A 14,057-nucleotide genomic window follows, 5' to 3' on the forward strand; every position below is an offset into this window, starting at 1 on the left:
ATGCACTTTAATTTGTTATTATGGAAATATATCTTTTATTTCTGTACTTGTAAGCCACTTACCTCTACTTATGTCAGTCCTTCTTTCATTTGTCATTAAATTCAGTACATTTAAATCCAAAATATATCTTTTCTGTTATTAGTATCAATCACCATGGCGGACTGGGGCTGGTTGTTCCAGTCAAGTGCAGACAAAACCCTGACTTGTTCCCACCCAGCAAGACCATGTTCTTGCTCTTCTTGCCCCCCCCATGCCACACCGTCTCCCCCGCCGTGCCCCCACCATCTGTTCCCTGGCACCACCACCCCTGACCCCTTAGAGGGGGACCTAGAATGCTGACACCTTCACACTCGCTCAGGTGTGTGTGTGTGTGTGTGTGTGTGTGTGTGTGTGTGTGTGTGTGTGTGTGTGTGTGTGTGTGTGTGTGTGTGTGTGAAGGAGAAGCAGGATAACCTTCACAAAAGCAACAATGTAGATCATTGACATAATAAGACTTTTACTAAATAATGTTTATTATTTTTGGTCATTTCTTCTTCTGCTTCTTCACATCCAGGTCCTGAAGTCCTGAAGTCCTGAAGTCCTGAAGTCCTGAAGTCCTGAAGTCCTGAAGACCAGACTTTCTGTTTCAGTTCCAGGAGAAGATCCCAAGCCAGCATTGAGACATAAAGCAGGTAATAATGCTCATAATCATGATTTATGCTTCCTGTTTATGTTTATTTCCAACATGCATACACTCACAATGTGTTTGAAAAGAAGTAGGAAGAAGTCGGGCTCACCGTATATCTTCCTACTCCTTTTCTGTTTCATAGTTGACACATTTATTCTATGCTTTTCTCCACTTAAATGTGATTTCTTTCACCCTTTCAATGTCTACTGTATTTCTATTTGTGTGTCGCATTTTCCACGGTTTTCATATATTGGGTAGATTAGCCAAAACGGATTAATATTGGTCATTAATGACATGATGACCAATATTAACATGCAGTAGCATAATAGGCCTAAATATTCAATACAAACAACAAAGAGGTTTTATTTATTTATTTATATATACATTTTTTCATTTTATTTATTTATTTATTTATGTATTCATTTTATTTATTAATTAATGTATTCATTAATTAATTTATTTATTTATTTTTAATGTATTCATTTAATTTATTAATACACTTTCATTTAATTGTATTAATTGTTTTACTTAATTTATTCATTTTATTTAATACATTTATTTATTAATTAATTTTATTTATTCACTAATTTATTAATTAATTAATTTATTTTTAATTTATAAATTTAATCTATTAATTAATTTATTTGTATTTTTTGTCATTGTATTTATTTATTTATTTATTCATTCTATTAATTAATTAATTAATTAATTAATGTATGTATTTATTTATTTTTAATGTATTCATTTAATTGATTCATTAATTTATTTTATCCTTTTTGTCATTTTATTTATTTTTTTCTTTATTAATTTGTTCATTTAATTGTATTTATTTATTCATTCATTTTATTTATTAACTAATTTATTCATTATTTTTAATTGATTAATTTAATTAATTAATTTATTTATTTTTATTTTTTGTCATTGTATTTATTTTTTATTTATTAATGTATTAATTTTATTTAATTAATTAATTAATTAATTAGTTATCCATTCTATTTAATAATTTATTTATTTTTTTTCCTTTTTTTCCTTTTATTTATTTATTTATTTATTTTATATATTTATTAAAACATGTTCCCGACTCTTGTTACCAAATATCATTATTTTAGTTATAAAGTCTGTCAACACAATAACAACAATACAAATAATAATAACAATCATTACAAGGCTGCATCATGAAGGTCGTTAAACGCCTCGTCCTGTCCCCCATTTTAACCTTTCACCTTTGACCCTTGGGGTCAGAGTGACTTGTCGCCGCCCACCTTTCATTTTTGCTTCCCACATCTTTTTAGCCATGTGTCGTGCTGTCGGGGGAGGGGCTGCTCGGCCTTTTATCATCCTGGCGGCTACTGGTGGGAGGAGCCTATTCAGCCCCACCCCCTTCCCCCCACCCGAGGTGTCAGCCAACACGGTCACCTTGAATTGGAATACACACAAACATCAATGGAGCACACACACACACACACACACACACACACACACACACACACACACACACACACACACACACACACATACACACAGTGCTGCCAAAAGACATGTTGCTAGCTAGCGCTAACGCTACGTTTACTTTTGGAGCGACTTGCTGTGGTTAGCTTAGCTGAAGATAACTCGTAGATGTGGAAAAGTCAACTAGTTGTGTGAACTTGTGGAAGTGAGACTGACAAAGTCAACTAGTTGTGTGAACTTGTGGATGTTAGACTGACAAAGTCAACTAGTTGTGTGAACTTGTGTATGTTAGACTGACAAAGTCAACTAGTTGTGTGAACTTGTGGAAGTGAGACTGACAAAGTCAACTAGTTGTGTGAACTTGTGGATGTTAGACTGACAAAGTCAACTAGTTGTGTGAACTTGTGGATGTTAGACTGACAAAGTCAACTAGTTGTGTGAACTTGTGGATGTTAGACTGACAAAGTCAACTAGTTGTGTGAACTTGTGGATGTTAGACTGACAAAGTCAACTAGTTGTGTGAACTTGTGGATGTTAGACTGACAAAGTCAACTAGTTGTGTGAACTTGTGGAAGTGAGACTGACAAAGTCAACTAGTTGTGTGAACTTGTGGATGTGAGACTGACAAAGTCAACTAGTTGTGTGAACTTGTGTATGTTAGACTGACAAAGTCAACTAGTTGTGTGGACTTGTGGATGTGAGACTGACAAAGTGAGGACCTTCCATCAACACATTAAGGCTATGAAGGTGGCGTTTGAAGTCTGGACAAGAGTAGGAAAGGGGAGCTTCTGTGGATGCTATTGCTCTCACAATTGAACCGCAAATTGGATAACATCTCGGAGAAGCTTTCTCTTCTGCAAGGCAAAAATGATGATCAAGTTAAGAGCCAGAATGGAGGGTTAGAGCGGACAAACCTTTGGAATGTGTTTGTTGGCCCTAACCAAAACAACCCTTACCTGCAATTCATCTCTCTCTGCGTTGGTCTTGGCAGGGTCCCGCCAAACACCCCAGTGTGACCAGTGCAGCGAAAGAGAAACCCATGGCTCATGGACATAGCACGCACCCATGGACGACTACTACACAAATAGTTGGGTCGACACAATAAAGCAACCAGGAAAACAAGGAAAGTGAATAACTGTAAATTTCAGACTATAAGATGCTACTTTTTTCCTACGCTTTGAACCCTGCGGCTTTCAAAACTGTGCGGCTTTTCCTCGCTGATGGCCATAGAGCGGAAAGTTTTTACAAAACCCACCAAAAAGGTGTGTTATTGTTAGTGCTACGGCGCCATCTTTTGGACAAGTTGACTTATTCTGTTGGGTGAATGTGAATACTCGCTGTTTAAAGCTTTGAACCATCAGGAGACATGCCTGTTCCTCGTTATCCACCAGGAGACACTCCTGCTCCTGCTTGTCCGTCAGAAGACACATCTGTTCCTGGTTGTCCATCAGGAGACACGTCTGCTCCTGGTTGTCCATCAGGAGACATGTCTGTTCCTCGTTATCCATCAAGAGACACTCCTGTTCCTCGTTGTCTATCAGGAGACACATCTGCTCCTGGTTGTCCATCAGAAGACACGTTTGTTCCTTGTTGTCCATCAGGAGACACTCCTGCTCCAGGTTGTCCATCAGGAGACACGCCTGCTCCTGCTTGTCCGTCAGAAGACACGCCTGTTCCTGGTTGTTCATCAGGAGACACGTCTGCTCCTGGTTGTCCATCAGGAGACATGTCTGTTCCTCGTTATCCATCAGGAGACACTCCTGTTCCTCGTTGTCTATCAGGAGACACATCTGCTCCTGGTTGTCCATCAGGAGACACGTCTGTTCCTGGTTGTCCGTCAGAAGACACGTTTGTTCCTTGTTGTCCATCAGGAGACACTCCTGCTCCTGGTTGTCCGTCAGAAGACACTCCTGCTCCTGGTTGTCCATCAGGAGACACGCCTGCTCCTGGTTGTCCGTCAGAAGACACTCCTGCTCCTGGTTGTCCATCAGGAGACACTCCTGCTCCTGTTTGTCCGTCAGAAGACACTCCTGCTCCTGGTTGTCCATCAGGAGACACGCCTGCTCCTGGTTGTCCATCAGGAGACACTCCTGCTCCTGGTTGTCCGTCAGAAGACACTCCTGCTCCTGGTTGTCCGTCAGAAGACACTCCTGCTCCTGGTTGTCCATCAGAAGACACTCCTGCTCCTGGTTGTCCATCAGGAGACACACCTGCTCCTGGTTGTCCGTAAGAAGACACTCCTGCTCCTGGTTGTCCATCAGGAGACACTCCTGCTCCTGTTTGTCCGTCAGAAGACACTCCTGCTCCTGGTTGTCCATCAGGAGACACGCCTGCTCCTGGTTGTCCATCAGGAGACACTCCTGCTCCTGGTTGTCCGTCAGAAGACACTCCTGCTCCTGGTTGTCCGTCAGAAAACACTCCTGCTCCTGTTTGTCCGTCAGAAGACACTCCTGCTCCTGGTTGTCCATCAGGAGACACGCCTGCTCCTGGTTGTCCATCAGGAGACACTCCTGCTCCTGGTTGTCCGTCAGAAGACACTCCTGCTCCTGGTTGTCCGTCAGAAGACACTCCTGCTTCTGGTTGTCCATCAGAAGACACTCCTGCTCCTGGTTGTCCATCAGGAGACACGCCTGCTCCTGGTTGTCCGTCAGAAGACACGCCTGTTCCTGGTTGTCCATCAGGATACACATCGGCTCCTGGTTGTCCATCAGGAGACATGTCTGTTCCTCGTTATCCATCAGGAGACACTCCTGCTCCTGCAAGTCCGTCAGAAGACACGTTTGTTCCTGGTTGTCCATCAGGACACATGTCTGTTCCTGGTTGTCCGTCAGAAGACACGTTTGTTCCTTGTTGTCCATCAGGAGACACTCCTGCTCCTGGTTGTCCATCAGGAGACACTCCTGCTCCTGGTTGTCCGTCAGAAGACACTCCTGCTCCTGGTTGTCCGTCAGAAGACACTCCTGCTTCTGGTTGTCCATCAGAAGACACTCCTGCTCCTGGTTGTCCATCAGGAGACACGCCTGCTCCTGGTTGTCCGTCAGAAGACACGCCTGTTCCTGGTTGTCCATCAGGATACACATCGGCTCCTGGTTGTCCATCAGGAGACATGTCTGTTCCTCGTTATCCATCAGGAGACACTCCTGCTCCTGCAAGTCCGTCAGAAGACACGTTTGTTCCTGGTTGTCCATCAGGACACATGTCTGTTCCTGGTTGTCCGTCAGAAGACACGTTTGTTCCTTGTTGTCCATCAGGAGACACTCCTGCTCCTGGTTGTCCATCAGGAGACACGCCTGCTCCTGGTTGTCCGTCAGAAGACACTCCTGCTCCTGGTTGTCCATCAGGAGACACGCCTGCTCCTGGTTGTCCGTCAGAAGACACTCCTGCTCCTGGTTGTCCATCAGGAGACACTCCTGCTCCTGTTTGTCCGTCAGAAGACACGCCTGCTCCTGGTTGTCCATCAGGAGACACTCCTGCTCCTGGTTGTCCGTCAGAAGACACTCCTGCTCCTGGTTGTCCGTCAGAAGACACTCCTGCTCCTGGTTGTCCATCAGAAGACACTCCTGCTCCTGGTTGTCCTTCAGGAGACACGCCTGCTCCTGGTTGTCCATCAGGAGACACGCCTGCTCCTGGTTGTCCGTCAGAAGACACTCCTGCTCCTGGTTGTCCATCAGGAGACACTCCTGCTCCTGTTTGTCCGTCAGAAGACACTCCTGCTCCTGGTTGTCCATCAGGAGACACGCCTGCTCCTGGTTGTCCATCAGGAGACACTCCTGCTCCTGGTTGTCCGTCAGAAGACACTCCTGCTCCTGGTTGTCCGTCAGAAGACACTCCTGCTCCTGGTTGTCCATCAGAAGACACTCCTGCTCCTGGTTGTCCATCAGGAGACACGCCTGCTCCTGGTTGTCCGTCAGAAGACACGCCTGTTCCTGGTTGTCCATCAGGATACACATCGGCTCCTGGTTGTCCATCAGGAGACATGTCTGTTCCTCGTTATCCATCAGGAGACACTCCTGCTCCTGCAAGTCCGTCAGAAGACACGTTTGTTCCTGGTTGTCCATCAGGACACATGTCTGTTCCTGGTTGTCCGTCAGAAGACACGTTTGTTCCTTGTTGTCCATCAGGAGACACTCCTGCTCCTGGTTGTCCATCAGGAGACACGCCTGCTCCTGGTTGTCCGTCAGAAGACACTCCTGCTCCTGGTTGTCCATCAGGAGACACTCCTGCTCCTGTTTGTCCGTCAGAAGACACTCCTCCTCCTGGTTGTCCATCAGGAGACACGCCTGCTCCTGGTTGTCCATCAGGAGACACTCCTGCTCCTGGTTGTCCGTCAGAAGACACTCCTCCTCCTGGTTGTCCATCAGGAGACACGCCTGCTCCTGGTTGTCCATCAGGAGACACTCCTGCTCCTGGTTGTCCATCAGGAGACACTCCTGCTCCTGGTTGTCCGTCAGAAGACACTCCTCCTCCTGGTTGTCCATCAGGAGACACGCCTGCTCCTGGTTGTCCATCAGGAGACACTCCTGCTCCTGGTTGTCCATCAGGAGACACTCCTGCTCCTGGTTGTCCGTCAGAAGACACTCCTCCTCCTGGTTGTCCATCAGGAGACACGCCTGCTCCTGGTTGTCCATCAGGAGACACGCCTGCTCCTGGTTGTCCATCAGGAGACACTCCTGCTCCTGGTTGTCCATCAGGAGACACTCCTGCTCCTGGTTGTCCGTCAGAAGACACTCCTCCTCCTGGTTGTCCATCAGGAGACACGCCTGCTCCTGGTTGTCCATCAGGAGACACTCCTGTTCCTGGTTGTCCATCAGGAGACACTCCTGCTCCTGGTTGTCCGTCAGAAGACACTCCTCCTCCTGGTTGTCCATCAGGAGACACGCCTGCTCCTGGTTGTCCGTCAGAAGACACTCCTGATACCACACCTCAACTACACTGCTCGTTTGATACCACACCTCAACTACACTGCTCATTTGATACCACACCTCAACTACACTGCTGGTTTGATACCACACCTCAACTACACTGCTGGTTTGATACCACACCTCAACTACACTGCTGGTTTGATACCACACCTCAACTACACTGCTGATACCAGACCTGCAGATGATACTCAAAGCAGACGTAAACAACTGGACGTCAGTTATCATAATCAGTGTTTCAAAATAAAATGAGATGTGATCATCAAAACCAAATTCATGATTATTAACACACACACAAGTGTGGAAGACGACTACAGTGAAGTATCGGTATCGGTACTGTATCGCTGAAACATGAGCCAGCAGCAAGCAAAAGTACTTTTACTTTGAAGGGCGGCGTGGACAACAGTGTGGTGATGAGGAGGCCAGCAGTGATGATTATTATTATCAGACATGTAATGGCGGTGGTAAGCATTGATTCCAGCCATGTTTTATTCAGCCAGCATTGCTATGATTTGCTGCCATTACGACTTCAAGCTGCAATCTGGGAGTGAAGAGTGAGCGACGTGATTGCACCCGCTCACTCTCAATGACCGTGATGACTCTTTTCCTTCGGAGTCGTCTGCACTTCTTCTGGCTTCTTCCACAAAGTCACTCAACACTCGCTCATCAAACTGCAATATTGAAAGTGAAAGTGAAAGTGAAAGTGAAAGTGAAAGAGTCGTCCATCCACCACCAATCTTTCTTCATTCAAACTCTTTTATCTGTTATTATAATATCATACAACTCTTGTATCTGTTATTATAATATCATACAACTCTTTTATCTGTTATTATAATATCATACAACTCTTTTATCTGATGCTGCCTAAAAGGAGATGGCCTGAAAAAAAAAAAAAATTTAATTGATTTTTATTGAAGAAAATATTAATATTAAAAATAAAAACATTTATTTGTATTGTATTTTTAGCATCCATTTTGTATAATTATGAATCAATGTAAAATTAAGATGAATTAGATCCACGATTTGAATGTGAATTTGTTGTGCACCCTGAGTGTATAATACTATACATAATACTATATTATAGGACATATAATACTATATTATAGTATTTATAATACTATAATATAGTATTATAATTACTATATTATATATAATACTGTATTATAGTATTTATAATAATGTATAATAGTATATATAATACTGTATAATAGTATATATAATACTGTATTATAGTACATATAATACCATGTAATATTATATATAATACTGTATAATAGTATATATAATACTATATTATAGAATTTATAATACTGTGTAATACTATATATAATACTGTACAATAGTATATATAATACTGTTACAGTATATCTAATAGTGCGTAATATTGTATATAATACTGTATAATAGTATATTAAAATACTGTATATGGTAATAGTATATATAATACTGTATACTGGTAAATATAATACTGTATAATAGTATATATAATACGGTATATTAGTATATATAATACTGTATAATAGTATATATAATACTGTATACTGGTATACACAATACTGTGTAATACTATGTATAATATTGTGTTATAGTATATATAATACTGTGTAATACTATATGTAATAGTCTATTATAGTATATATAATACTATATATATATAATACTGTATTATAGTGTGTATATAATGCCGTGTACAACTATATAAAATACTGTATGACAGTATATATTTTATAGTATACAGTATATTCATCCATGTTTTAGAAGGTTTATCTATCCTCATTAAATTATGTGTGTGTGTATATATATATATATATATATATATATATATATATATATATATATATATATATATATATATATATATATATATGTATATATATATATATATATATATATATATATATATATATATATTTATACATATATATATATATATATATATATATATATATATATATATATATATATATATATATATATATACATATATATATATGTATATATATATATACATATACATATATATATATATATATATATATATATATATATATATATATATAGTGTATATAATACCATATTATGGGATATAATATAATATAGTAGTATATATAACACAATATTATAGTGTATATAATACTATATAATGATATATATTATAGTCTAATGTATATAATACTGTATAATAGTGCATATACTACTATATAATGAGATATATTATAGTCTAAAGAGATATAATACAGTATAATATTGTATATAATACAGTATAAAAGTAAATAAGAATATAATGAAAGTCATTTTCCCATAAGAAATAAGATAAATGCAATGAAGTCACAAATGTGAGCAGTTATGAAAGAGCTCCATCATACATACATCTTTGTCAAAGTGCTGCACTCACAGCTTTCCATGTTGGATTATTGTCTTATGGTTATTATTATTATTAATATTATTATTGATGCAATCATGCGCAGAAAAGAAGTCACAGAAATGAAACGATCAATGTGTAGATTCTTTCATTTGACAGAATAAAAACATTATTCATGGCTGCAAGATGGAGGATGTTGTAGTCAACATCCATCCATCCATCATCCATCCATCATCCATCATCCATCATCCATCATCCATCCATCCATCCATCATCCATCCATCATCCATCATCCATCATCCATCCATCCATCCATCCATCCATCATCCATCCATCCATCATCCATCCATCCATCCATCCATCCATCCATCATCCATCCATCATCCATCATCCATCCATCCATCATCCATCCATCCATCCATCCATCCATCCATCATCCATCCATCCATCCATCATCCATCATCCATCATCCATCATCCATCCATCATCCATCATCCATCCATCCATCATCCATCCATCCATCCATCCATCCATCATCCATCCATCCATCCATCATCCATCATCCATCCATCATCCATCATCCATCCATCCATCATCCATCATCCATCCATCATCCATCCATCATCCATCATCCATCCATCCATCATCCATCCATCCATCCAACATTGGTTTGAAAATTCAACACTTTGAATCGAAAAGAAAGGCAAAGTTTTACTGCAGAAAAAGAACATATTTTGCAGAAAGTCTCGGACATGAGACGTGTGCACGGTGACAAAGAAGTTAGGCACACGTGTGTGCACGTGCACGTGCACACACGTGCACGTGCACGACACAAGTCTATCAAAATGTGTTGCAGCTCAATCACAAGCGACTGATGGAGAAGAAGAGAGCAGCAGCTGGGCCTCCACTTCCTCCCAGGCCAGCCACTGGAGTGTGTAATTACTTTGGGGCCAGCCTGGGGGCTCGGCACACACACACACACACACACACACACACACACACACACACACACACACACACACACACACACACACACACGCATCTCAACCACGACAGCAAACAGTACCACCCCCAAGTCACACACCTCCACTAATAGCCCCCACACTGCCACCATTTCCACAAACACACACACAAGTAAACACACACACACAAACACATATTATAACACACACACACACACACATAAACACACTCCCTGCAAAGAAAGGTCTCCAGCCTGCAGTTGATGAGCCTCGTTGCTCCAGGCTGAACATTCATGATCCAAAAGTGCAAGCAAATCTTCTCAGTGAACAATCTCACACAGCAGGAATAAACACAAAGAAATAAACACAAAGACCTGAAAAGAAATAAAAACAAAGATCTGAAAATAAAGGAATAAATAGAAATGAAGATCATAACATAAAAAGAAAAGCATGAATAAAAATAGAAGTCATGAAATAAAATTTAAAAAAGAATAAATAAAAATGAAGATAAGAAAATATATATATATTTTTTAAATAAAGGTATAAATAACAGCAAATATAATTAAAGGAAAATAAAGGAATAAAAAAAATGAATTTCATAAAATAAAAATAAATCAATAAAAATTAAGATCATAAAGTAAAAATAAAGAAATAAAACAAACAAATAAATAATAAAAATCATGAACTGAAAATAAATAAATAAATAAAAATGAAGGTCAGAAAATGTCAATAAAGAAATACAAATAAAGGAATGGATATCAACAAAGATCATCAAATGAAAATAAAAGGAATAAACAAATATGAAGATCATAAAATTAAAATAAATTAACAAATACAAATGAATAAATAAAAATGAAGATCATTTAAATAAAAAATAAAGAAACAAAATAAAAGAATACATTAAAATGAAGATCATTTGAATAAAAGTAAATCAATAAAATAAAATAATAAATAACAATAAAGATCAAAAACTAAAAATAAAGGGAAAAAAAAAAGGAAAAATAGATCAATAAATCAAAATGAAGGATCGATCCAAATATTTCTAGTATTGATAACGGGCTAGTTTCAGTATCAAATCAATACTGGTTTGATATTTAGATGTTTTCTGTGTTTACATGCACAAATATATTATTTAACGTTTAGTTGTTGAAAGATAAATTATTATTTTAGTTTTTGTCTGATTGGACGTTTTGCTCCAACGTTCTTAATCTCGCCCAGTTGTTGTACAGTCAGATATTACAAACAATCATCATAGTCTGCATTATTATTATTATGTTATTATTACTATATTATTATTATTATTATTGTTATATTATTATTACATCCATCCATCTTCTACCTCTTTTTTCCCTAAAGCCATAACCAACTCTGATGTTATAGTTTAGCACTGATTTTATAGTTTAGCACTGATTTTATAGTTTAGCACTGATGTTATAGTTTAGCACTGATGTTATAGTTTAGTACTGATTTTATAGTTTAGCACTGATGTTATAGTTTAGCACTGATGTTATAGTTTAGCACTGATTTTATAGTTTAGCACTGATGTTATAGTTTAGCACTGATTTTATAGTTTAGCACTGATGTTATAGTTTAGCACTGATGTTATAGTTTAGCACTGATTTTATAGTTTAGCACTGATGTTATAGTTTAGCACTGATGTTATAGTTTAGCACTGATTTTATAGTTTAGCACTGATGTTATAGTTTAGCACTGATGTTATAGTTTAGCACTGATTTTATAGTTTAGCACTGATGTTATAGTTTAGCACTGATTTTATAGTTTAGCACTGATGTTATAGTTTAGCACTGATGTTATAGTTTAGCACTGATGTTATAGTTTAGCACTGATGTTATAGTTTAGCACTGATGTTATAGTTTAGCACTGATGTTATAGTTTAGCACTGATGTTATAGTTTAGCACTGATGTTATAGTTTAGCACTGATTTTATAGTTTAGCACTGATGTTATAGTTTAGCACTGATGTTATAGTTTAGCACTGATGTTATAGTTTAGCACTGATGTTATAGTTTAGCACTGATGTTATAGTTTAGCACTGATGTTATAGTTTAGCACTGATGTTATAGTTTAGCACTGATGTTATAGTTTAGCACTGATTTTATAGTTTAGCACTGATGTTATAGTTTAGCACTGATGTTATAGTTTAGCACTGATTTTATAGTTTAGCACTGATGTTATAGTTTAGCACTGATTTTATAGTTTAGCACTGATGTTATAGTTTAGCACTGATGTTATAGTTTAGCACTGATGTTATAGTTTAGCACTGATGTTATAGTTTAGCACTGATTTTATAGTTTAGCACTGATGTTATAGTTTAGCACTGATTTTATAGTTTAGCACTGATGTTATAGTTTAGCACTGATGTTATAGTTTAGCACTGATGTTATAGTTTAGCACTGATTTTATAGTTTAGCACTGATGTTATAGTTTAGCACTGATGTTATAGTTTAGCACTGATTTTATAGTTTAGCACTGATTTTATAGTTTAGCACTGATGTTATAGTTTAGCACCTGTCTGTGTGCAATTGTTACTTTAGTCTGAATGCTTGTGTTTATTGTCAGGGTGTGTTGCTGACGAACCCCCAAGATGCAGCATTGTGCGAGAAAACATGATTTAATGTCCAAAATATAAAAAAATCAAGAAAAGACGAACCAGGAACTAGGAATGGACAAACTGGAACCAGTGAACAGGGATCAGGGACTAGGAACAAAAAGACAGTCAGCTACAAAATATATCTTACCTCATACATCTACACTGATTAACACACAACAGGTCAGAACTACAATAATCCAGCACTAGCAGCTGGCTGATTAACACCAGGTGTGGCCAGGTGCCAATCAGCCACAGCTGAGGGGACAGCACTCAGAGAGACAAACAGGAAACTGAACCAAAATAAGAGTGCTGACAGGAAATAAAACAAACATAGAGGAAAAACTAAAACTTAACCAAACTGTCAGGGACAAGCCTGACATACAGTATATATATATATATATATATATATATATATATATATATATATATATATATATATATATATATATATATGTATATATATATATATATATATATATATATATATATATATATATATATATATGCGTGGCGAAGTTGGTAGAGTGGCCGTGCCAGCAATGGGAGTGTTGCTGGTTACTGGGGTTCAATTCCCACCTTCTACCATCCTAGTCACGTCCGTTGTGTCCTTGGGCAAGACACTTCACCCTTGCTCCTGATGGCTGCTGGTTAGCGCCTTGCATGGCAGCTCCCTCCATCAGTGTGTGAATGTGGAAATAGTGTCAAAGCGCTTTGAGTACCTTGAAGGTAGAAAAGCGCTATACAAGTATAACCCATTTATTTATTATCATTATATGTATATATGTATATGTATATATGTATATATGTATGTGTGTATACGTACATGTATATATGTATATATGTATATGTATATATGTATACATGTATGTGTTTATATGTATATATGTATGTGTGTATATGTACATGTATATATGTATATATGTATATGTATATATGTATATATGTATGTGTGTATATGTATATGTATATATGTATATATGTATGTGTGTATATGTACATGTATATATGTATATGTGTATATGTATATATGTATATATGTATGTGTGTATATGTATATATGTATGTGTGTATATATGTATATATGTATG

The sequence above is a fragment of the Entelurus aequoreus genome, linkage group LG13, assembly GCF_033978785.1.
Source record: "Entelurus aequoreus isolate RoL-2023_Sb linkage group LG13, RoL_Eaeq_v1.1, whole genome shotgun sequence".
NCBI classification, from domain to species: domain Eukaryota; kingdom Metazoa; phylum Chordata; class Actinopteri; order Syngnathiformes; family Syngnathidae; genus Entelurus; species Entelurus aequoreus.